The 27194-nt window shown below is 43.1% G+C and overlaps 1 long non-coding RNA gene across 1 annotated transcript in view; it reads right to left on the bottom strand.

Moving 5' to 3' along the window:
* Window positions 1-27194, bottom strand: part of LOC122814825 — a 305740-nt gene that overhangs the window by 59083 nt on the left and 219463 nt on the right. The window lies entirely within an intron of this gene.

Consider the following 27194-nt stretch of genomic DNA (forward strand, 5'->3'; position numbering starts at 1 on the left):
TTGGGCATTTAAAAAGGTGTTTGCTGCTGCTTTGCACTGTACTATTGCATTTGCTGCACTTTGACTAGTTCGCACCAACAGCTGCTTTTTCTTTATCTGTTTTATTCTGTTGCTATTAAAAAAAAAAAAAAAAAAACTGTGTTGCTTTTTACACTATTAAAGGAAAGATTATCCTGCCTTTTTTTTGTTCCATTACACGTCTGTTGGCCGTAGTATAGACTGGATTCAGATAAGCTAAATTCAGTTTTGTTTACAGATTCAGCACTAAAAAAAAAAAGATCTAGACTTTTTTTTGGAGAACCCCCTCCCCATATCTACCCTCATGGCAGGAGCCTCCAAATAGGACTAATAATGGAAGGTTGCTGGTTCAAGGCACAGTTTGAGCTACTTCATTATTTTCTGTATTCACTGCTTTGCTCTTCCTTGCAAATAGTGTACCAGGCACCACTGCAGAAAGAGGATAAAGTACAGTTTTGTACCTACCATAAATGTAGATGTCCGATAGGTATGCATCTGCAGTCCTTACATATGGGTTGTCCTGCCTCAGGCAGGCCTTCGGTCGGCCGGATTCCAAAGTCTGGGTCCGGCGTCGGCTGATGTCGCCCTTTCCCCGACGTCAGAGCGCCTGGGGTATAAGAGAGTCAGCAGACGTCATCTTCCTCAGTTTTTCTTGCCCCAGATGCCAGGTGCCCTCTAAGGAAGGCTAAATTTGGAGAAATGCAAAATATTCCAAACATGCACAGTAATACAAAACAAATACACCATAATAGATAACCCCAGCTAGCTATAAGAGGGATAAGTACCCAAGAAATACCACAGAGGGGAAGGTGGGAGGGAAAACCTGACTGCAGATGCATACCTATCGGACATCTACATTTATGGTAGGTACAAAACTGTACTATGTCCTTCAAGGATGCATCTGCAGTCCTTCCATATGGGTAGAATACCATAGCCAAGCTGGGGGTGGTAGGATCTAAGAAAATGATGGTGTAGCTAAAATGTCCTGCAGGACTGCTGTAGCAAAGCCTGCTCTGGATCTGGAATATAAGGGCAAATTGTAATGCTTGGAAAATGTATGCACGGAGCTCCATGTAGCAGCTTCTAAAATGTCCTTGGTAGCCACCCCTCTTAAAAAGGCTGTGGAGGTGGCTGTGGCTCTGGTGGAATGAGGCCTGATGTTAGCTGGCACAGTTTTTCCATAAGAGTAGCAGAATAGAATGCAATTTCCTATCCATTTTGAAATTGTCTGTTTGGAAATTGCTTTGCCTTGGATGCCTGCAGCATACGTTACCAACAGCTGGTCAGTTTTTCTAAAAGTCTGAGTTCTGTCCAAGTAGTAGCGCAACTGTCTGTGAATGTCAAGGGTATGCAGAAGTTTTTCTCCCTTGTTTTGCGGATCTGGAAAGAAGGTAGGCAGGTGAATAGCTTGGTTCAATGAGACCCTGGATACCACCTTTGGCATGAATGAAGGATCGGTTCTCAAGGAGACTCTGTCCTGATGAAAAATAAGAAATGGTTGTACTGCCATGAGTGCCTGCAATTCAGATACTGTTCTTGCTGAGGTTATGGCCAGAAGGAAGGCAGTCTTCCAAGACAGGAACTGTAACTCTGAAGATGCTGCTGGTTCAAAGGGAGGTAGAGTCAACTTTTCCAACATGAAGTTAAGGTCCCATGTAGGCACTGGTGGTTTTCTTGGAGGATTGATGTTTTAATTCCTCTTAGAAACTGCCTTAGGAGAGGATGAGAGAAGACAGGTGGATCAGTATTGTATTCTGCTGAAATTGCTGAAGCATGAATTTTTATGGAAGAGTAAGAAAGGTCATTGTGGAGCATTTCTGCCAAGTATTCCAGGATATGTGCCATGCTCATCACTGTGGCATCTAGGCCCTTTGCGGTGCTCCAAGTGTGGAATCTTTTCCATTTTGCTGAATATGCCTTTCTCGTGGAAGGTCTGCGAGCTTCCATGATGATATCCTTCACTCTCTTGGATAGCTTTTCCTGGTGAGGAGTCAAGGCATTCTCCAGGCCGTCAGCTGCAGGGTTTTCAGGCTGGAGTGCAGAGTTTTGTAATTGTGCTGTGTCAGAAGAAGTGACCATTGTGGTAGAGGCCACGGTTTCGTGTGTGACAGGCATCGTAACAGTGGGTACCAGTGCTGCCTTGGCCAGTCCGGGGCTATTAGAATCACTTTTGGCTGCTCTGTCCTGATTTTCAGTAAGACCCTGGTCATTAGTGGAAGAGGTGGAAATGCATACACTGTTAGAGAATTCCAGCTGAAAGAGAGGGCGTCCACTTTCCATGCTTGTGGGTGGTATGTCCTTGAACAGAATTTCTTCAGCTGATGATTGTGGTGGGAGGCAAAAAGATCTATGTCCGGCCTTCCCCAAAATTGTGTTATCTGAAAGAAGATGTCTGGGTGTAGCATCCATTCGTGTGGATCCATGGTATTTCTGCTTAGGCTGTCCGCCAGTATATTGTCTTTTCCTGGCACAAACTGGGATTGCAGCTCTATATTGAGTTTTAGGGAAAGTTCCCAAAGATTCATTGCTAGTCTGCAAAGAGGGTAGAAATGGGTACCTCCTTGCTTGTTTATGTACCACATAACTGTGGTATTGTCTGTCCTTATTAGCAGGTGGCCTTGACGTAGAAAGTGCTTGAAGGCCTCGATTGCATGCATCACTGCCAGCATTTCCTTTTGGTTTATGTGTATGCGCAATTCTTTCTGAGACCATAGTCCTTGGATGCATCTGTCCTCCATGTGTGCTCCCCATCCATGGTCTGAAGCGTCCGAGGTAATGATTTGGCTGGTTACTGGTTTGCTGAAAGGCAGACCCCTGTTTGACTGGCTTGCTTGGGCCCACCACAGGAATTCCTTTTGAAGGCATGGAATGAGTGGTATCAAAGTTTCTAGGCTGTGATTGTGCTGAGACCATAAACTCCTTAGGTACCATTGTAGTTTTCTCATATGCAGCCTTGCTTGTGGAATCAGAAGAATGCACGATGCCATGTAATCCAGGGCCTGCAGGATTTTCCTTGCAGTCATCTGAGTTTGTTTTGTCAGATTTTTGAAGTAATCCGGTAGTTGTCTTCGTTTTTCTTCTGTGAGAAAAGCCATTTGGGTGGTTGTATCTAGTTCCGCACCCAGAAAGGTTATTCTTTGGGATGGCACAAGTCTTGACTTGTGAATGTTGACTGTGTATCCCAAGGCCTGCAGAAGGCGGATGGCATAATTCAAATGTTTTTCCAAAGTTTGTTGGCTGTCCGCTTGTATAAGGCAGTCGTCCAGATACGGGTATATTTGAATCTCCTGAAGTCTGCAGTGTGCAATTACTGATGCCAGGCATTTCGTGAATACTCTGGGCGCAGTAGATAAGCCAAAGGGCAATGCTGAGAATTGATAATGCTCTGAACCTGCAAGAAATCTGAGGTGTCTTCTGCAACTTTGTCTGATAGGGACATGCAGGTATGCCTCCTTGAGGTCTAGAGTTACCAGCCAAGACCCCTTGCCCAGCATGGGAAGGAGTTGCTGTAGGGTCAGCATTTTGAATTTTGGCACAATGAGATCGGTATTGAGCGCAGACAAATCGAGAATAGGCCTCCATTGTTTTTCTTTTCTTGGGACAAGGAATAGTCTGGAATAAAATCTTTGGCCTTGTTCTGTGAGAGGAACCTTTTCTATAGCATTCATTTGCAATAGGTTGGCAATTTGTTTTAAAGCCTCTGCCCTTTGATTTGGTGGCAGGTTTGGCATTCCTTTTCTTTTTGGTAATGTATGGAAATGGAACCTGCATCCTTTGTCTATTATTTGCAGTGTCCATTTGTCCCTTGTAATACTTTGCCAATTTCTTGAGAATAAAGACAATTTTCCGCCCAAAGGTGCTTCTAATTGAGCCCTGGTTGGTGGGATCAAGGTGAAGTCATTGAGTCTGTCCTTGTGCAGCAGTTGTTGGTCCTGCACTACCTCGCTGGTTAGGAGGCTGCCATTGACGTCCTCTGTAGGAGCCTCTAGCTTGCCCTCTACCTCTGGCACGCCTGTTCTTGCCTCTTTGATATCTCTTCCGGAAAGGACCAATTCTTAGAAGGCCAATTTCTGCTGAATCTTAGTGGTTGTACCTTGAGGAAATCTTTGTTTGTACAGATTTAGCCTTTTCCTCAAATTTCTTTAAGACCTCCTGAGCAGTGGAGCCAAATAACTTTTGCTTTTCTAGTGGAGCATCCAGAAGCTTAGCCTTAACATGATCTGGCATAGATTGTTCCTTCAGCCAAGCATGTCTACGTTTGACTGCACCTGTCATTGCTGACCTACATGAAGCTTCCAATGCATCATAACCACACTGCAAGAAATGGTTGCTAACCTGCTGTGAATTATGTACCAGATCCTGAAGTGACTTACGGTCTAGGGGTTCAGGAGAAGACAACTTTTTCTGCAATTCATCCAACAAATACTCTTGGTACTGTACCATATGAAATTGACAATTTAAAGCCCTCAGACAGAGTGGAAGAAGTATACACTTTTTTTACCCCATCTCTCTAAAGCCCTGGACTCCCTTTCAGAGGGGAGTGGATTTTTATTAGTGGGAGCTGCAACCCCTTTAGGACCCTGGGAAATAGTTTCTGGGTCAGCAGAGTGGGCCTTGTAAAGGAAATGATGCGAGTCCGGGACCCTGTAGTACCTATCGGGTTTAACGGGAGCCGGAGGAAGGGTATCAGGGGTAGTGCTAGACTCAGAATACACATCATCAATGACACTTAAAACAGGAAGAATAGCCAAAGGTCTATGCTGAGGTAAATAAAGAAAAGTCCTTAATCTCTTCCTGGAATCGGAGAATTCCTGGCCCTGCCATTGGAAATGCTCTCTCATGGAGTGAAGGGTCTCCCCAAAAGGACAGCTCTTCAGGAGGGGAGGCAGAGGGAATGGATTCCTCTGCATCAGAATCCTCGTAGGCCTTGAAGGCCTCCTCCTGGTAATCTGATAGAGCAGAGCCATCAGAGGCCTCATCAGAGGACTGAGGATCAGTGGACTCAGCCCTGGGCCTTTTGTCTAGAGGGGGTTGAGAGCCCCTGTCCGGATGAGGCTGGGATCCCCTGATTAAGGAAATAAGATCCTCAGCCAAACTTAGTATCTGTGAACCTGTAGTGGATCCCTGAGAAATAGTCTTGGGAGGCAGAGATTTTTGTTGCTTAGCAGCTTTAGCCCTAGTGAATGCTTTAATGGACATGGATGAAGGGGGCCTGGCTGCTCCACGTGCTGGGGTAGTCTTGTCTAAGGGAATGGTGTCGGTAGTTTCCTGAACACTGGTTTCAGAGGGTAAATCCATAACCGACTCAGAAGAAGCCTCCGGGGCCGAGGTTGTCGGTTGTACTGTTTCCACGGTCGGAAGTACCAAGGACTCTGTTTCAGCCGAGACAGAGACACTCGCGGTAGGCCTAGGCGTGGTTTCAGCCGAAACCACAGTCCACGTGTGTCGGCCCTTGTCCTTCCGTTTTTTGGTTAAATGAGAAGTCGGAGTCTCCGACGGCATTTTATAAGAGAAACTAGCCCCAAAAATTCCTCTGCAAACTCCGACCGACGCCAAAGAGTGCGTCGATTAAAGGAGGCACAGGCAGTACAGGCAGAGACGTCGTGGTCTGGGCCTAGGCAAGGGAGGCAGTAGGAATGGAAATCCTTATGAGGTATTTGTTTCACACAAGTCAAGCAATTAACTTTAAGCGTTTGATCTGACATCGGCTGAGGCAAGAAAGAGTCCCCAACGGGGTACTTAGCTTTTTGAAGTCTTCGGTAGCTGAATTTACAGGAGCTGGCCGACCGGCACTTGCGAACTGCTTCTGCTTCGGGCACCACGCGGCAAGAAAGACTGAGGAAGATGGCGTCAGCTGACTCTTATACCCCAAGTGCTCTGACGTCGGGGAAAGGGTGACATCAGCCGACACCGGACCCAGACTTTGGAATCCGGCCGACCGAAGGGCTGCCTGAGGCAGGACAACCCATATGTAAGGACTGCAGATGCATCCTTGAAGGACATCTTCGCTGTTGGTTACAAAAGCTCCAATATTTAATTATTTTCCCTTAGAAGCAGCTGCTACCTTGCAGAGCAGTTCTTGAACAGCTCTGCTATTCAGTGAACCACCCAGAGATATTACTTACCTATCAACAACCCCTATAAATCCCCTCTTATAGACCTATTACTGTACACCCTATAGGATAGTCACCTTCTTTCTCCCACTGCTGTCTCATAACCAGAACAGCAATACTAAAGTTGCCAGCTCAAACATTACTATTTGTAATATGCACCCAACACACAAATCTTTATATGCAGATGTACTCTCCAGAAACCTACCTAAACGTCACAGACCTCAAAAAACACAATCATGCTACATCTAACACCCAAAGCACCCAATACACACTAGCAACTTTGTCTCACGAAATCAACCATTAAGGCAATGCACAGCTATTCCAAATGTTTCAGTTCTAGGAGACTCCATAGTGAAACAGATGCCCCACTCACCAGGTTGAACAAGGTGGTTATGGTCAGCTGCCTGTTTAGTGCAAGGCTTCACCACATCACACATCCACTCAAATCTCTCAAGTATCACTACGACTCAGTCACAGTTCAAGTTGGTGTGAATAAATTGAGATTATCCCTCTGGACTATAAGAGAAACATGATTGAGCTCTCTGAAGGACTGTCCCAGAAGGGTATGTCCTAAGCATGGAGAAGCTTTTTACCCTCACCTAGGATGATGCCACAATATAAACAGAAAATGGACTTCAATAACTGGCTGAGTTTCTGGTGTCATCCTACGGGGATCCAGTCCCTGTCAGACTGGGACAAAATGATGGATTGACCACACTGCTTTGCTACAGTTGGTCTTCAGCTGGCATCTCTAGGCTTTCAATTGCTGGCTAAGGCACTTGCCTCCTCCATAATGCCTTTTTTAGGCAAGGTTACAATAAAATTCCCCGATGTGAAAGTATCAAACAAAGAAACTAAAGGTCATGTTGCTATAAACGCTAGTTGAAATCAAACTGTATTTTCTGGAAACACTCCTTTCCCTGGAAGATACTGACATCTGTGCAGTCACAGAAAACTTGACTCAAGGCAACCCTGGCCTAGCAAATCTACAATGCCTTCCACATCTTCAGTCCACCAACTGAAGGTGTTAGAACCAAAGGAGGTAGAGTATCTAACTTCTTTTAATGACAACTGTGCCTCGAGTCCAGTTAGACAGGAAAACTATGGAGCTACTCAAGTGCAAATTACCGTAAACTCCCCCCCCCATTTAGGTCCCCTTTCACAAACCAAAACGCACACAGTTGACACCTACGTGGGCCAATTAAGGCACAACCTAACTCCCTAGTCAGGAGCAACTTCAACTATCTTTCTGTTAATTGGAAACTTATATGAGCCCAGACACACTCACATAAAAGTTCCCAGCCTTTAAAGGAGCAATAATCTGCTTCTAAAATTGGTTTCGTGCTAGAAGACTTGGTTTACATTTTACTGCCGTGGTAAGTCACATGTACACACAGAAACAGGGGTTTTGGTTTTAAAGAAGCTTTTTAGCATACTGCAGGTCTCATTCCACAAACTTCAATGGGGTGGGTTATTACAGAACTTGCTAATTTTACAGTTTGTCCTTTTGTATGTTCCTTCCCCCACCCATAGGTCATTAGATGCAGCAGTAAAATTGCATCCTTAGTATGTGCGGTTTTTTTTGTAAAACTTCGTGTAATTATCCCAGCCTAAGCAATTTTGTGTTTTTGTTTTGTGCTTGTTTCTACATGCTTTTTTCCCCTCACTGGTCATTTTTCATATGATCTGCAATAGTGTTGCTTTTCAGTGAACGTACTCATACCTTTATAACTGGACAGTTTTCCCTCATTTGATAGGGCAGCACTGCTTTGGACTGTTAAATCTTGCAAACAAACCCACTTATTTGCCAGTGTCCCAATATTCTAGAATAAAATCTTATCTTTTCAAAAAAAAACGTCAGACAACTTAATCTTGCTACTGTACTGAAAGTATTTTCCCATTAGCCAGCAGCCTTCAAGGGTAACAGTAACTGTACAATACAGATTCCTTTTAAGAGAATTTTTTTCTTCCCAGCCTTGACAAATTGAACCTTTCTCTCCTTAACTGAATATCTGATTGCAGAGTTGGAGATTACCACTTGAAAGTTTAGGCTAATCTAGGTTTCTCTATTTCCCCATATTTTCCTATGCATATGCTTAAGCATGCATGCAATAAATAGTCATGCAAAATTTTACTATAACCACAGACGTCCTCTTCTATGTTGCACTATTTCTTTACATGTGGAAAGTCCTCCCCCAAGTGACCTAACGTCCAGCCAGCATACAACAGCTTTTAGCTACTGCAAGGTACGTGGGACATCGCACATATAAACTGTCAGACATTAAAGGACGGTCACATGTACAGTCCTCAGAACTTTAATGCCCCAGAAGGAACATGAGATGCAGGAGCAATACGCCATCCAAGGAAAGAAAACAGAAAATAGAAGGGAAGGAGGGAGGGCCAGAATACTGTAACATAGAAAAAAAAAAAAAAAAGACATCTATGGTTATTGAAATTTTACACAACTATTCCATGTCCTTCTATTCAATGCTACAGTACTTTCTACATGTGGGAGAGTACCAAAGCTTAGTAAGAACCCTGTGAGGATGGAGCAAGAGAGCTTTCAAAAATGTCATGGAGAACGTCTCTAGCAAACCCTGCTCTAGACCTAGAAATGCTGTCCAACTTGAAATGCCAGGTGAAAGTACACACAGATGATAATTCAATCAACCTGTAAAATGGTGTTTGCATCCATGGATGGTCTGAGGAAGCAGTTTTAACCACGGAGGCACTTGCCAATCATTTATTTTTCTTTGGCTATTAAAACATTTGGATTTATAGCTCTGTTGGCTGCAGGACTTGATGAAAAGAACAAATAACTGATCGGACTGATAGCCTTATCCAAATAAAATCTGACTAGTCTATGCAAATCCAAGCTGTGCAAGATCCTCTCACTGCAGGATTAAGGAGAAGGGAAGAAGGTGGGCAACTGAATAGATTAAACAACTTATTAACCACCTTGGGCATAAGAGGACTGGAATGCAAAAAAGACCCCATCTTTGTGGAAAACCAGGAAAGGTGGAGAAGCCAAACACCCGAATCTCAAACTCTCCAAGCAAAGGTTAAAGCTCATAAAAGAACGGTCTTCAAAGTACAAAACAAAGAACTAAGGCTGCAGGTTCAAAAGGGGCTACAGTAAGCTTCTCCAAGACGCAACTTAAATCCCAAGGAGGTGAACTGGTTTTCTGGGAGGTTTAAGATGAAGGATGTCTTTGGGAAGAGAAAAAAAAAAAAAGTCATGTACTCACCATAACATTCCAGGTGTGGTGTTTATCTTCTACTTCATTCTTACCAGGATGGGTTTGGATCCAACACTGCCTTTATATACAAAGCTGGAAGTCTTCCACTAGCTCATGGCTAAACCCTATCCCACCATGCACTAGGAAAGCTCCCCAGATCTTGTTCACAGCTATAAGAGTAACCGATAAAGCTAGCTTAATAATTCAGAGTGCAATAAAGAAGGCCAGAGAATAACGATATCCAATTGTGTCAGCTGTCTTTCAGGAGTACAAATGGCAGGGGGAAGGAGTGTGGGATGTAAGAATGAAGGTGAAGATGGACAACACACATGGAACGTTATGGCGAGTACATAACTTCTTTACGTGTTGTTCTCCTATCTTGCCTGAATTCTTACCAGGACGGGACAGCGTCCCTAGCACCATCTTTCTTGGGGGGCTCAAGGGAGAATTTTCTTCAGAATCGTGGAACCCCAGGAGGCCAAACTGACTTTGTAATGAGTGACAAAGGTATGTGGTCTTGCCCATGTTGCCGCAACACAAATGGTATCAATTGGTAGTCTAGCCAGAAAGGTGCAATAGTTTGCTATGGCTCTTGTAGAGCAGGTTTTAAACTATGGTGGAAATCTCCATTTTGAGATTTATAAATGAAGGTTACACAATCTGAAAGCCATTTCAATAGTGTCACTTTGAAGTACCTTTCTTTGAATTTGAAAAGGAAATAAATAGCTGGTCAGACTTTCTAAAGTTCTTAGTCCTGTGTAAGTAGAAATATAATTGTCTGTGCACATCTAGCTGATGTAACATGTACTCTGCCTTACTCCTGTAATTTGGATAAAAAAAACTGGTAGCAATATAGATTTGTTCAAAATTTGACCGTGAACATACTTTTGGCAAAAAAGAAGGGTTTGTTCATAAGGATACCCAGTCTGTGGAAAAGCAAGCAGGGGGGCTTCACTGACAAGGCTTGTAGCTCTGAGACCCTCCTAGCAGATATAATTGAGAGAATAGTTTTCCATGTCAAAAACTTGAGTTTGCAAGATTATGCTAGTTAAATGGGAAGAAAATGAAATGAGATAGGACAAAACTGAAGTCCCATGGTGCTGGTGGGTCTCTGACAGGTGGATGCAGTAAAGTACCTTTAAGAAATGCTTTATATAGCCTATGAGACAAAGTTGAGGCCAGACTTGCCTATATTAAAACTAGACATCGTTGCTAGTTGAACAATAGCTGCAGCTACACAGTCAATTAATAATTTTGTTAAGAATTCTAGAATTTACTGGGGCAGTAAAGGGATCAATGTGGTTACAAGAAGTCCACAATGAAAAATCTTTTCCATTTGCTTCTATACATCTTTCTCATAGAAAACTTAAGAAATAAGGATGTGCGTAACTGATGGCAAGGTTAGGAAACCAGAATTGGAGCGGCCAAGCTGTCAAATTGAGGATATGAAGGGAAGGATGGAGCGTTCCTGACACATGCATCAAAAGGTCTGGAACTGGGTCCAGAATCCAAGGCTCCTCCCAAAGATGAAGCCACAGGAAGGAGAACCAGATTTGATGAGACCAGTATGGGGCGAGGAGTATCAAGTCCCTTCCCAAGAAACTGGCTTTCTGAAGAACTTTGGGCATCAATGGAAAGCAAGGAAAAGAGTAAAGGAGACCCGAGGGCAAAACGTGTACAACTGCATCTCTTTGCGACTACCCAGAGGGGGGATAAGGGCAAAGTAGTTGCTGAATTTGGCATTCAAGGATGTCTCAAAAAGGTCACACCAAGGCTGGCACCATTTGCAGAAAATCCTTTCCACTACTTCCTGTTTTAGGGACAACTCATGAGGTGCATCAGAACCAGTCTGCTGAGTCTGTCTGCTATCATGGTGGATTTCCCCAGGATGTGCATAGCCATCAGTACGTGTTAGGAGGACGTTGCCCACTGCCATACTCTCAGGGCCTCCTGGCAAAGGGGATAAGATCTGGTTCCTCCTTGTTTTATGTACCATACAACTGACATGTCTGTCTTGCAATAGCTCCCAACGAAAGATGGTCCTGGAATGTTTGCAATGCCAGAAGCACCACTCATCTCTAGGACACGGATGTGCAAATGGGTCTCATGATCCTGCCAGGTGCCTTGGACAGTCTCCAAGATAACACCCTGCCCCCCCATCTGACAGGTGTCTGTGGTCACTGTGGCCAATGGCTGGGGAAGTACAAATGGTCGACCTAGTATCACATAAGTAAAGCCACCAACAAAGGTCTTTTTTGCAAGATTTTGTGGGATACTGGCAATTCCTGCAAGGAACACTGAGTGGACAGAAGCCACTAGAGAATCCTAATGTGTAAACATTCTAAGGGGATCAAGGTCATTGCTGCTGCCATGGTCCCAAACAGTTTTAGGACCATCCTTGTTTGTGCTTTTTTTGAGAAGATTTTGAACCAGATGTTTTAGAAATTGAACTCTTTCTGGAGGAAATTTGGCCATAATACTTGTATACAATTCTGCTTCTATAAATACGACATGCTGAGAAGGCAGCAAGGCAGATACTTCATAGTTTACTGTAACTCCTAGGTGAGAGCAGAGCTGCAAGGTGGCATCTCTCACTTTTATTAGTAGATGCTCGGTGGTGGTGGTTAGGAGCCAGTCTAAGTATGGAAACACCCAGAATCCTAAGCACCTCAAGTGAGCTGTGACTACCGTCATACATTTGGTGAACACCCTGACAGCTGTAGTGAGACCAAAGGACAGAGCTCGAAACTGGAAGCGACTGGTTCCTAGCAGAAAGTGCAGATGTTTCCTGGATTGCCTGTCCATTCTTACATGGTAGTAGGCATCCTGGAGGTCTATCGAGCACATCCAATTGTTTTGTCCCAGAAAAGGGAGTATTGACTGCAGTGTTACCATCCAGAACTTGGACTCTCTTACTCATTTGTTTAGACTGCTGAGATCCAGAATTGGTCTCCAGTCCCGTTTTCTTTGGAATTAAAAAAGATCTTGAATAAGCTCCAGTCCTATTTGGTCGGCAGGGACTATTTGGCTGACTTGTTTAGCAACTTCTAAATTTCTAACACTGCCTGTTCTCTTTGACTGAGTGGAACGTCTGGGATCTTCAGGTTTGGAATGGGAAAGGAATAGGGTATGGAGAAGCCTCTGGATAGGATGCCTTGGACTCACTCGTCTTGTTAGTTGTAGCCAGGCTTGTGGGTACAAAGATAAGTGACCCCTGACTGCCTCCAGAGATGGACAGATGGGCCTCCCTTCAGGAGCACTGAAAGGGGTTACCCAAAGAGATTCTCTGTTGCCCTGATTCTGCAGACCCCCTCTGCCACATGGTCGGCATCTTCCATTACTACTTACCCCTCTGCCTTGGGAGAAGATTCACCACGTGTGCCCTGGAAAGCTCTGGGATTTTTCAGAACCACATTTTGCCACTTTCTTTCTGACCTTTGGGATAAGGTCAGGTAGGTATTCTTGCTCACACCTGGTTTTTGTGTCCTAGGACTTTGGGCCCAAACAGAAAAGCCAAATGAGGCATTCACAAAGGAAGATTAAAAGGGCTCCACAAAGTCACACAGGCACATCCATCTACTGTATAAGAAATCAGTCTCATGGAGGAGTTGACAACTGAATTCAAGCATGAGAGGTGACAGGAAACTCTCTCAGAAACCCCTTTAACTACTGAACCTTGGAGAGAATCTAACTCAAGAGATCTCTACACTCTAATAAAATGGGTCAGGTAATTCAGCGATCTGAGAGCAAAGACAGTTGAAGATGAAATGCTCTTTCCATATCTGTCCATCATACGAGACTCGTTCGGTGGATGAACAGAAAGTGTTAGTTCCTTCTTGGTAGCTGCCGCCACCACCATAGCATCTACTGGGACTCCCTTAGTTAAAAAGGTTTTGTCTGAAGGGGATGTGATAAACTGATTTGGAATCCAAGGAACCAGTTCCACTGAATCTAGAGACTCCCACACCTTAGAGAAGCTAGATCCTGAAGTCCACTGAAAGGTGGAGACACCGAAGTAAAGTAAGGGTGATATCCAAAGGTATTCAGGTACACAAACTTCTGCTGAAGGGTTACTGGACTTCCAGCCACCTCTCTGATTAAGTATTTCTAACCAGTCTCCAAAAAAGATATCGGGAGACAATGATGGGGAACCCTCAGCTTCACTGAGGTCCTATCAGAAGTGGACTCTTCTGGGGAGTCTAAATGCTTCCTCTTCAAAGGGACCACTTCTGAGGGGTACTTCAGAGGTTTCAGAAGAGTGGGGTGTACCCTGTGGGGCATCCTGAGGCCTAGGATCTCAGCATCCCTGTGGTTGCAAGGGTATACAGACATCACTGCTTTTGGGGGAATGTCCGATGACAACGGAAGTGCTTGTGGAGACCGTATTCATAACCTCAATCGCCCCCCCCCCGCCCCTTATCAGAGGAGATACCTGGAACCAAAGTCTATAGAACCCCTGACTCAGGGACGACAGCCCAGAGGCTGAGATAGGAACCAAGCTCACCAGAGCAGATTACCCAAGAGGCAAGGTGGGATCAGACAACAGTCTGATCCAACTCACCTCCCTGGACCTGACTGGAGGTAGAGTCGGCTCCCCGAGCTTCGATGGAGCAGATGACATCGAAGCAGTGGTCGGAACCGATATCTGGTCTGATGGTTCCACTAGTAACAGCTCAGGACATTCCAACTCCTAAGTCAGAGGTCGGATCGGAGAAGGAATCTAAGCAGAAGAGAAGGATCTGGTTGGATCAGAGGCCCTCTGGCTGGATCTGATCACAGCTTGATCAGCACCGGTGTCCTTAACAGCCTCTGTACCAGTTGATCCATATCAAAGCTTGAAGCCCCCTACACAGTCCTCCAGGAGCCTATCAGACGATGAAGGTTTTAAAGTACACGAGATGAGAGCAAGGGAGAATGGCTCCAAGACAGGCAACCGGCTCCACAACTCAAACTCTACTGGTGCCAAAAACTGATGTGCCAGAGCTATGGATTTTTCAGAACAAACAGACCTGGGATCCACTGTTAAAACTTTGTCAATCTTTTTGGATGGCTCCAATGGAGAACTAGAAGAGAAGATCTCTTCCCAGACTTGTCAGATTTTGAAGATTAAGACTGGTCAGACTTCGACAAACCTGGGCCTTGTACTGCTTCTGAGAAGGGTCTGAGAGACCTTGCAATATCAATTTATTTTTCCTCTCCAGGAGAGCCCTGTGATTAAAGGGATAACAAATGGAACAAGACTCCTGGAGATGGACAGCTCCTATCAATAGACAAATTGCGTCAATCAGTTAAGGACATTTTATGCCCACATTTCTCACATTTTTTGAAACCAGAGGGTTTTGAATCTTTAGAAGACATCCTGAAAATGAATAGTAACAAGGGAAACTAGAGGAACACTTTTTATATCAACAAGCTACTTTTTTTAAACAGTAGAAGTTAAAGAAGGTGAAAGGGAGGGCACAGCCCACAAACTTAAATGGGCTATGCCTGAGACAGGAAAAGAGGTAGACCTCAAACTTAAAAGGGCTAAGGGTGAAGCACTTATTTTATTTTACATTTGTTGACCGGGCTAGTCCAGCTGGATACATGTCCATTTTCAGTGAATGCCCGGGGAGAAAAGCTCCACAATACAATAACCAAATAGGCCAAACAAAATATATCAAGTAGACATAGGTACATTACATATCTAGGATTTTATATTCTGTATACCAGTAGGAACAGAAGCTTGATGTAAAAATAAGCTTGATACAATAGTAGTATGGATTAATAATGGCAATTATAACCAAGATACTGCAGATACTATGATCACACAAGAAATCAGAGGATAAACACTAGCATTGAATGGATAGAGTATACAAAAGCAAATAGGAGGATACAATAATACTGTTTAGTCTCATAAGAGTTGAGGTGCGATATGAACACAGTTGGAAATTCAACAGTATATACATATTAACAAGAGGAAAGAATCCTCAGAAAGGTCAAGCCCACTGCTATCAGACAGTTAACACAAGATAATGTTCAAAAGAGTCTAGGAATCACAGGAGTCTTGAAGAGGGGTATGGTTGTTAGTCTGGGTTATCACAGGGGCATAGCCAGTGTGATTTCAGGTAGGGTTTGAGCTTGCTTTTAAATAGGTTAACAGAGGATAGTGAGGTTTGCTGACTTGGAAAGCTGTTCCAGGCCTTGCCTACTGTATTAGAGAACAGGGCGTCACCAGCTGAATTGTTGGATTTAGTTGTTTGTACAAGTAGTTTATTAGATGAGCATAAGGTTTTGAGATTGTTATAGGGGATGACTAGGGATGCGAGTATGGGTGTATTTTGAGGTAGATACAGGATCTTATGGGCTACCGTTAGTTAATTAAAAAGTATTAAATTTGGCAATTCTAGCCATTAGAGTTTATTCAAATTGATACAATGAGGAGTTCTATAGGAGGACCCTGCTGCGAATCTGGCTATATTGTTGGAGGATGACCGTTTATACAGATTACTTTTGCATATTTTGGTATAGATAGGGGAGGCATACAGGAGGGTAGAGAATGTGTGTGCAAGCAATGGCGACCCTGGCTAGAGGAGTTAGAAAGGGTTTATTTCTATAGAGGGGAACCTAGTTTCTTATTAACTGTTTTTATGGTGGTGTTAATGTGAGGTTCAAAAGACGAGTGATTATCTATTAGTACTCAGTGTAGTTTGGTGGTTTGTTCGGGGGATATAGTTCCATTATTTGAGGTAATAGTAAAGTTAAGTGGGGAGGTTCTTCGAGTGGGGGGTGAATAGTAGCATTTTAGTTTTTTTAGGGTTTAAGATAAGACACCTTTGTAGGAGCCAGTTTTCAACTGTGCTAAAGGTCTTTTGGGTTAGTGACTGCAGTTCTGATTGGGTAGTAGCAGAGCATATAAGTGTGGAGTCATCTGCGTATTGCATACAGTAAGCTTGTGGAATTACCGAATGGAAGTCATTTGTAAAGATGGAGAAGAGTAAAGGACCCAATATGGATCCTTGAGGGGCCCCTAAGGCTACTGGGAGGTGGGAAAATAAAATATTTTCCCATAGAACAGCCTGTTGTCTGTTATTTAGGTATGATTATAACCACTGTATAGTAAGGGCATCCAGTGATAAGTTTTTGAGTGTGTCTAAGAGAAGGTGGTGGTTAACCATGTCAAATGACTTAGACATGGTCGATAAAAAGGGCTGAGGATAGAGTGTCATTATTACGATTACTATTAATTTGGTTATTGAAGGATAGGGCAGCACTTCTCTAAATGAACTGGCCTTAATTTCTAAAACGAGGAAACGAGAGAAGGAATATTCCTCTAACTTAAGACTATAGAGAGTCCTAAACAGAGGCCGGGATAGGGACAACAAAGCCTAAGCAGAAGACAACAGCCCACAACAGAAAACACCAGAAGAGAGAAAATTAACTAGCACAAAAAACTAGCTGTCAAGATCAATATAGCAAGAAAGGGCAATTTCCCACAATAGTGAAATAAGAATGAATACACTAAGCCAGAGCCTGTATAATGAGCACCCAATCTTGTTTAGCAGCAAATGAGATCTGGGGAGCTTTCCTAGTGTATGCTGGGATAGGGTTTAGCCTCGAGCTAGTGGAAGACCTCTACTCGTGTATAAAGGCAGAGTAGGACCAGAGTATCAGATCCAAAGCAATTCTGGTAAGAATGAAGGCGAGATAGGACAACACTAAGTTTTACTTCCAATCTGGAAGCCAAAGGTGGAGATAATGGCAGACATGCAGAAACGGCTGACAAGTTAACTTTCACTGATGAATAAGCCAAACCACTCGAAGTAAGCCATTAGAACCTACAATAAAAATTGATGCAGATTTAGTAAAAGACACTAAACTGAAAATCTCTTCCATTTGGGTATGCAAGATTTTCTAGTGTTGGGCTTCCTAGCCTCCTGCAGAACCCTACGCACATTCTCTGAGAAAAGGTGTCTGAAAGGAATCAAAAGCTGACCACCCACAGGATCAGTTGCAATGTTGACAAAAGTGGACGAATAAGAGATCCCTCGTGTGTGCAGGTCCAGACTAAGGTAACTTGTGATTGCCCTTTACTAAATGCAGGAGAGAACCAATGCAGTCTTGGCCAAAAGGGAGTCACCAGCAAGACATCTGGTTTGTCTTGCTGAATTTTGAGCAGGACTTTTTGAATGAGAGGAAAGAGGGGAAAGCATAAAGAAACATCCCCTTACATGAAAAAGACAGGGCATCCACCTTCCAAGTCAGATGATGCAACTCTGGCACAAAAGAGAAGTTGTTCAGAGGGGAGGCAAATCAATAGAAAAAGAGTATCCCACTGATGGACCAAGTACAGAAAAAGGGTTCCTAATTACAAGATCACAGACGCAGTTTGTCGAATGCATCTTGATTGAACTGACAAGAGCGAAAAGGCAAAACAAAGCAGCTTTTCAGCAAATTCTTTTCCTGGGAAAGAATTGGCCAAGTCGCTTTTGTTACTTTGCCATTTTCAGCATTGTAGTGCAAACTTGGAGTTGGTATATTTAAGAAGGGGGGTGTGGGTGCACAGCCCCCCACATTATGTAAGGATTTAAAGTTTGCTTTCCCCCCCCCAAAACTGCGATTATTTTCCCTGGGGGGGGGGGGATAAAATCGCTGTTCCGAGGTTTTAACGTTGTAGGCTTTCACTTACATGGGGTCAATTATCATTTGCTTTTCTAAGCGTGCAATAATATAATACAGACCCAGAAAACCATTCCGGTGAAGCATCCATTAGTGGGATTGAGTCATGGACCTGCTTGGCGTATTTTACATTGTTTGAGCAGATAGGATGTAAACCACTCAAATCACCTTGTACTGAAGTGCAAATCCCATGCCATGAGAGCTAACCTGCAAAGAAGGTAAGAATTCCCCCACCCCCACTTACTGACATACCAAAGAACTGTGGTGTTTGTCCATAAACACTTTCAGAGGACCTCGTTGAAAGAGGATGAAAAGTCTGCAGGCTAAAATAAGAGCCCTCGTCTTCTTGATACAGATAGGCTCTTTCCTTTGTGAATGAGACTAAAAAGGCCCTGTACCTTTTCGATGCACAGGTTGCCCTCCAACCTATTTATGAAGCATCTGAAAAACCCTTAGGCTGGGGCTGAAGAGGAAGTCTTAGATTCAGGGTAAATTGTTGAATCCACCAAAGAAGCTCATATTTAGGCATGGGAGAAGAGGGATCGCAAACTCTACAGGGTGAGCATGTTGCATCCTAAATGGATTATATGTACCACTGAAATTTCCTCATGTGGAGTTTTGCAAGAGGCAGCATGGGTACTATGAGACTTCCTAGGTTTCATGGCATCAAAACTCCTTGGCTGTAATGGAGCAGAGAGGCAGAAGGTTTTTGAATAAGGAAATGAGGGATGTAATCTTTTATGTTGGAAAAGCAATCAAATGTCTGCTCTGAACCTGAACCCTAGAAAGATGTGGTCTTGTGATGGGGGCAGGGAAGATTTTTTTGAATTTTATGGTGGACCCCAGACTTTGTAGGAAAAAGACAGCAAACTGCAGATTGAGTCAACTGTTCTGACAGGGAAGCCAGAAAGAGAAGATTGTCTAAGTATGGATATACCTGAAAACCCTTGGTCAGGAGGAAAGCAATCACAGGGGCCAAGCACTTTTTGAATACCCTTGGACCAGATGAAAGACCAAAAGTTACGGCAGAGAAATGAAAGTACAAAGAAGCCACAGAGAAACTTAATTTTCTATACAGAGGATGGATGGGGATGTGAAAGCAAGCATCTTTGCAGTCTACAGAAGCCACTTAAGACTGAGGGAGAATCAATGGAAACGGTCTAAAGACAGCATGCAAAAAGTTGGTACTTTTAAGATTGTGTTTAAGTGGGAAAGATCCAGAATTGCTCTCCAAGGACCATGTTTTCTAGGGACAAGAAACATTGAGCAAAAATCTCTGCCTCTGTGCCACTGGCACCTGCTGAATTGTGCCTTGTGAAAATATATTTCAGAACCTGTGGAAACATTCAATTGATTTGCAGGGGGGTGAGCACCCCCATGAAAGGAGAAAGATTTTTCCAAGTCATGAAATATCCTTTTTGGATAATGGAAATAACCCAAGAATCTTGAGTGATCCTTGTCCAAACTGGAAAACAGAGATGGTCAAATAGATAGAGGGATACGATTTGGAGGAGGCTGGTAGTGACAGCACTTGGCCTAGTTGGAAAGAACTGCTGGGAGGAAGGAGGCAGAACTAGCAGTCAGACTGTTGACATTTCCTAGAAGCCGTTTTAGGTCTAAAAGCAGCAGAGAAAGATGGGTGGACCAGTCTAACAAAGGCTGCCTCAGAATGAAAATTCCTGTGGAATTTAACAGGAGAAATAATATGGGCTTCAAGTCCCTTTCCCTTCTCTTGGCAAGGACTTGAATAAGTCTGCAGCTGCAAAACAAAAACAAAAAAAAATAGGAGTAGGTTTATCTAGACATGCATCCAACAATTTAGATTTTGTCTGGCAAAGGAAGAAACGTCAAACAAAACCACCTTCGAAATGGAATCAGATGAGGCATCCTCCAGAGCAGCTCCAACAGCATAACTGCATTTGAGTGTCTAGTCACTTGACAAGGTGCTGCTAGGAGACAACTTGATTTTTAAGGTCAGAAACTGGAAGTTGAGAAAGTATGGCCAATGAATACCTGAACATGAGAGTTTGGTAATTCATAGCTCTGACTGCCAAAGTGGAGGAAGTACAGACTTTCTTTACAAGTCTTTACAAAATTCTATTCTCTATCAGAAGGAAATAGTTTGACGGATATAACCTACAAGACCCTGCCTGAAGCAATGGAAACAACTGCTCGATCAGCCAGATACTTCTACAAGAATTTGTAGTCATCAGGCACCGTTTAGAACATGTCTGGCCTTTTAGAAGCAGGAGCCTTAGAAGTGGATAACAAAGCATCAAAAAGCTGGCAAAGCAGAAGGCAGAGCAGAAAAGGAAGGCACTTCCATTTGTAAGGAGGTCTTAATCATTTTTTGCTCTTCAGAAATATGTTGAGTCTTATTTAACACATTGTCAATGGTCTCCCCAAAATAAATTTCTACTGGAGAATCCCCCCACTGGACTCCTAGTCTGAAGAGGCATATTCTAAAGGGGACGCTATTTGTGTTGAGTATGCCAAGGAATCCCAATCAGAGAGAATCATCATCAGATACTTGTTCCGTAAACCTTTTAACTGGAGAGGATGTGTAAGAAGGAAAAGAAACAGCAGAAGTCTTCAGAGACAAAGCCTTAAATCAGTCCCAGGAAAAAAGGTATCCCAGTCAGACTGTGGAAAAAAGGGGCTTAAGAGTCTTTTTTTTTTTTTTTTCCTCTTCTTAACACACATTTCAGCACGATTAGAAGAAACCATATGCCTGACTTCTGCAGCCAAAGCTGGAATCTGTTCCCTAACTGGAATAAGTGGTATGTCCCTGGGACCCTCAAGCACAGTGAGCCGTGGTTCCCCCTTGCCCATCCAAAATGGACATCGGCACTGCCTGAGGATGCGCAGAAGACTGACTCCTTAACTGCTTCTGATGAGGTACCTGATGAAGAATGGGAACCAACCGCCAAACGTAACACTGGGTCTTCAATAACCTCAATGGATACATCGGTGGAAAGAGGTGCAGCAGAAAAGGATTCAGGCCTAGGCTTACTGACTTTCCTCTTCAAAATCAGCTCAGCTGAAAGACCCACAGAACCCTCCATAACATCCTTAACAGACATGCAAGTCCTTGAGTCTCTAAAACATTCAAAACCGAAAAGTCAGCTACACAAAGTTTTTGGGACAAAGGCCTGACAGATGGAACTTGGCATAAGCAGAAAAGAAAGACAGTGGCTGTCTTTCTGTGTAATCTACCTTCCACACTTACCCTTCCCAGATGACAAACTAAGCACAAAAGGCAGTAGCAAAATTAATAAATCCCTAGTGGGGCACTTATCTGAAAGCTGGCAGCAACCAATGAAATCTGCCAGACCAACATACAAGTAAAGTCTACTGAATGGCAGCAGAAAAGTTCTGAAGATTGTACATATGATGTCCCTTTACGGCCGATTTAGACAGCTCACACGTGACGTCCCACATACCTTGCAGTAGCCGAAAGCTGTTTTAGGCTGGCCATACGATAGGTCACTTAGCTGGAGGACTTGCCACATGTACAAAACACTAACACTGAACAGAACAGTCTAACTTCATATTCATGTGCTTGTAAAACCACATCCTTCTGTTTTACTAGCAGGGTTGGAAGTCTGGAATTCTTGAATGTCTATCAAGTTTGTACACGCTAGATAACAGATAATGCATGTATTTAATATTACAACTATGTGCACATAACTGTTTTAGTGGTGTACTTCGCTGTTAGTATTGCACTTCTCATTTTTCTCAAAGTGGCTGCTGTTATGACCAAGATGCCTCTATTGAATATACCCTTTTACTCCTTTACCAAGATGTAAATAGATAATTTAAATAAATGCATGTGTCATTTTGTCATGCATACTGCTTTGTTTAAAAAGTATTTCCTGTGCATTAGTTTTGTACAGCCACATGCCTTTGTATTCTCAGTCACAAATATAAAAAAATATTTTATTTAAAAAAATTATATATCTATATAAAGACAGATGGATATCCAAGTCGATATAAAACTATTGTATGTTTTTTTTTTTTTTTGTTTTTTTTTTTACAGACATACATACCCTGTATGTGTGCTGGTGGATGTATACATGCAGACATACACTAGCATGCAGGAGATAGAGTAAAGGGATAGAACTTCTAGACTATCTGCATAGGACATACTGTTAACATCCTGTATTTTTTTTTTTTTATGGAACATCTGACGCTGCTCCAGCTTTTATATGACCAAGATGACCAAGTTGGTGCTAATCACGGAATACTGCAATAATGTGGATACCCTTCTAAAGGGTAGGAATGAGAAATTATTGCTGGCAGGGCCAAGGTCTAAAATTAAATGCAAAAAATGCATAATCATACCCTTCGGTAAGTTAAATATCCCTGCAAATCACAACATTAGCACACCCCTAAAAGTGGACTCTGGTGAGAGATCTGGATACATAGATTAGTAGCTTGAACTTTGTCATGTGTGCACAGTTTGTAAATGAAATCATAGCATCCAGATCCAAGGAGGTTATAGTCACACTGTACACTGCCATTATCAGACCAGTAATTGAAAACACAGCACCTTTTGGCATGCACATCACCTGGCACTTATAAAAGCTGGAGCAGCGTCAGATGTTCCGTAAAAAAAAAAATATATAGGATGTTAACAGCATGTCCTATGCAGAGAGTAAAAGGATAGAACTTCTAGACTACTGCTAACTGTTACTTGTATCGCACTCAATAGTATTGACAACTGGAATATAGAAAATCTAAAGGATTGTTACTTGTAAAACTAGCAATAAAGGTTTAGTGACAGGTGCTGTTAGCAGCTATACTGGTATTTTAGTCAAAATACCTCCTGCATGCTAGTGTATGCCTGCATGTATACATCCATCAGCACACACACAGGGTATGATGTCTGTAAAACAAATAAATAAATAAAGCATACAATAGCCCATCATTAACCAGGAGTCCATACATCAAACCTAAATTTAATGGAATCCCTTAACATTCAGCCTAGTAGCATACTTGTGGATGATTTCAGCAACCTCTTTCTTACCCAAGGAGCATACGTGACCCACTAACATGCAGACTCAGATTTAGACAGTCAGTGCAAATGCCTTGGAATAAGTAGTTTGCATTCCCACTAGCTGTGCAAATATCTTGGAGCTTGTCGAAAATATGGGAGCTCACTGCATACCCAAAGTGTGATGCATTTGCTAGTTACATCAGATCACAAAGCATTCTCTCCTGAAATATAAACGTGGAACAGTAATCTAACCAACTTTTTGTAAGGCAAACTATCCTATTAAGTTGCACCACTGCTGGTTTCCAAGCTGCCCCAAACTCTGAGAACATTGAAGCCTTTACAGAGGTGTACTTAAACCCTGTATGAGCATGCAAACATTTGCATAGAAATGCCAATAACCAGACTGAAATAATCCTAGAACAAACCAGTAAAACAAGCCAGGCTGGGTTGACCTCTGGTATAAATAAGCTGTACAGCAGAAGAAAGAATTCTATTTTGGAAAGGAGTGTGCACAACAGAGCAGAAAATGCCGTCACTAGTCTAAACAAGTAAATCAGGAGACTAGTCAAGTCTTCAAGAACAAGTTTTGAGGCAAAAATAGCCTCCCAAACCAATAACCATAAGGCACTTTTCTCTTGCATCTGCAATCTTAAGGGTGATGCCTAACAATGGGTGGAATTACTTGTAAATGGCATCAACTGTACTAGGCCTGAAGTTGTAGGAATTCTCCTGGCAAATTAATTTCAGCTGAAATGTGTCCTCCCCACTACCTGTGGTTACCCCCCCCCCACCCCAAGACATACTCTTCCCCCAGTCACCTACCAGTTTTCACAAAGAACAGGTTACCACTGCTGTCGCCAGAGATGTACACAGAGTTTCACAGAGTCTTTACAGTATTTTAGGGCGCCTCTTAAATGGCTTGAAACAGGACCTATCAGGCCCACTAGGATCTCTGTTACTAGAGCCTCCAGACTGGCTTTTGTGCCTGTGGAGTGGAGGACAGCAAACTTCATCCCTCTACATCAAGGGGGACCATCAACAGATACAAGAAATTACAGACCTGCAAGTTTTACTAGTCTTGCATGCAGCTAGCAATGATACGGCAATGGATTTTCCCTATGGCAAATTGGACATGGAGTAGCTCAGGAATGTCACTGACTAGTCTTTGGGTGTGCTTATCCTTTAAGTACATGGATACACCTCCATCTTTTGCCCTTTCATGTGCAAAGGGGGGGGGGGTCAGAATGTGTGAAAGCCAAAACAGACAGTGCAGGGATGTTTTCCATAGCTTTCAAGCAAGTTTCAATAAATGCAGAGATGTCAGCAGACTCCAGAGTGAGAAATGCTTCTAAGTCATGAACTTGCTTGTGGACAGCCTAGCATTCAGCAGCAATACCCTTAGCTTATCCTGAGCAGATTTTGCTATGTTGGAACATTTGTCAGTTTGCCACAGCCTAGAAAACGTGACTTATGTTTTCACCAATATTCAAAAGCCTACTGGTGACAAGTGAACACCAACTGTGGCAAAGCATCACTGCCTCTCATTCATGTCCTACTAGGCTGACTAACATTGGATCCCTTTGGCATAACTTGAGTAGTTAAGAATTAAAGTTTTCCGTTGATAGCATGGCATCCATGGGCACTGTCGAATACTGCTCAATGGTAGGCTTATACCTACCAGTGTCACATTTTGAGAGCTGAATTACGTTTCTCATCACATACTCCATAAAGGTGCATCACGTCATTTATGTCCACATGGACTATTATGATAGTCATACTGGTACTTGAGGCGTACCGACCAAAGTGCTTGCATGACTTGAAAAATCTTGCTCACTGACAAGCAGTTAACTGACCTACTCCTTATCCAGCTGGATGAGAGGGACTTCAGTCTCTTGCAATGGATTCAACTATGACCCAAATATTTGGCTGTTTTGGTTATGTCTCATAGGCTTGATAGCTGAAGATAAAATGACACGTGGTTGTGTGTGTTGTGGTGGAAGATGTCTTGTCTATAAACATGCAATTATTTGTCAGCACAGCACAAGACAAACCTTCTAGGTTTAGTTAAGTTACATGTGAGCACCTCCTCACATGTGGCAGTGCGTCTCTCGCCCAAAGTGTGTTGAGCAGAGTGTCAGAGTTGAGTGTTAGTATGTGTTGCTGACAACCTGTTTCTAGTTTGTGTCTATCTATATTTAAACAGTGTCATTTTTTAGAGACCACACCACACACTTCTAAAACAAAAACCTCCTTACAGCTCTACAAAGTGCAATACAAAGGGAAGGCAGCCTTTAATTCTGTGACCTGGCAGTGGATGTGTGGGGTGGGCGCAGAGAACAGTAATCAACATTCTATGAAACTTCACTGAAATAATGTGACATAGGTGTTACTCACATTGATTAACATGTGAAGGTTGGTGTAGAAAACCTCCTTGGGGATAACAGGAAGATCCACAGAGAAGCTCAAGTATGTAAGTGGAGCTGACTTGACACCTCTCCTAAATGGAGTAGGTGAAGACATGCTGCCACTATCTTGGATAACACCCTAGGATCCATTGGTGAGACAAAGGAAGAGCTCTGAATTTCTGTCTGACCCCTAGCCAGAAACAATCTCCTTGAATGCTTCTCTATTTGTATGATAGCATGCATCCTGGAGATTTACACAGCACATCAATCATCCTGTCTCTGAAGGCAAAAAAATGAACTGTGACCATCCATAATTTTGTCAATTTCACAAATTGGTTTAAATGAAATTTGGTGCAAAATGACTTGGGTCCACTGTTGTCTTGGGTACTTAAAAGAACCTTTAGTACACTCCAGACTAAATGGTCTTTGGGGACCAGTTGAACAACTGTAAAGCGGCTTGGAAACTTCTGCTGTGAGCTCCCACTGACCAGGTGAAACATTAGAAGCTTTCTTTCTTTGAAGAAGGGTAAAGAGAATAGAATAGCCCCTGGACATTTTATTTATAACCAGAGAATCCATTACATTGCCAGGCTTGTGGGTGCCAAGATAAAGTACAGTTGTGTACACTTACCATAAATGTAGATGTTAAGAGTATATTCACTGTTGCAGTCATCACACTTGGTTATCTGCGTGCAAGTAGCCCTCAGTCAGCCCGGACAGAGTCTTTGGATTTCTGCATTGGATGCCGTCGCCTCTGCCATGATGTCAGATAGGCAGGGGTATAAAACATGCAGCTGACGCCATTATATCAGTTTCTTGCACCAGATGTCAGAAGCCCCCAAAACAGGAAGCAATTACATGGTGTGTATCACCTGCAGTAAAAAGTAAATACCATTGACATAAGATATGGCCAAAACAGAAGATAGGTAGAAAGTAAAGAAAAGTCAGGGGGCTGGAGGGAGGGTAACCAGGACTGCAACAGTGAATACACGAACATCTACATTTATGTAGAGTGTACAGAAAGTACAGTTGTGTACACTTACCATAAATGTAGATGTTAGAGTGTCTTCACTGTTGCAGTCATGACTGTAGGGTTCTCCCCTGCCGGCAGGCAGTCCTCGGTCGGCCAGAATCCCAAAGTCTGGGTCCGGCGTCGGCTGTTCAGCCATGCTCCCTGACGTCAGAGTGCCAGGAGTACAAAGTTGACAGCCGACACCATGTTCTCCAGTTTTTCTTGCCCCAGATGTCAGAAGTTCCAAAATGAATAAGGTCCCATACCCTTTGCAAATACACCTCAGAAGAAGGGTGAAAAAAGGAACCACACAAAAGAAAAAATAAGAGGGGACAGGAGGGAGGGAAACCCAGACTGCAACAGTGAAGACACTAACATCTACATTTATGGTAAGTGTACACAACTGTACTATGTTCGTGTTAAACTGTTGCAGTCATGACTGTAGGGTAGAATCCCAAAGCAGAAAGAAAGGGAGGTGGTCAAAGTAGAGGGGGCGGCTATAAGGCCCTGCAAGACTGCAGAAGCAAAGCCTGCCCTAGACTTAGAGTAGAGGTAGGATTGTAGTGCTTGGAAAAAGTATGCACTGAACTCCAAGTTACAGCTTCCAAAATGTCTTTGGTAGGAACTCCCCTGAGGAAGGCAGCTGAAGTGGCAGCAGCTCTGGTAGAGTGAGTCCTTATACTCCCTGGGGTTTGCTTTCCATGGTGTGAATAGCAAAATCTGATTCCATGAGCAATCCATTTAGAAATG

The sequence above is a fragment of the Protopterus annectens genome, chromosome 11.part0 (genome assembly GCF_019279795.1).
Source record: "Protopterus annectens isolate FY-2018-M chromosome 11.part0, PAN1.0, whole genome shotgun sequence".
Lineage (NCBI taxonomy): Eukaryota > Metazoa > Chordata > Ceratodontiformes > Protopteridae > Protopterus > Protopterus annectens.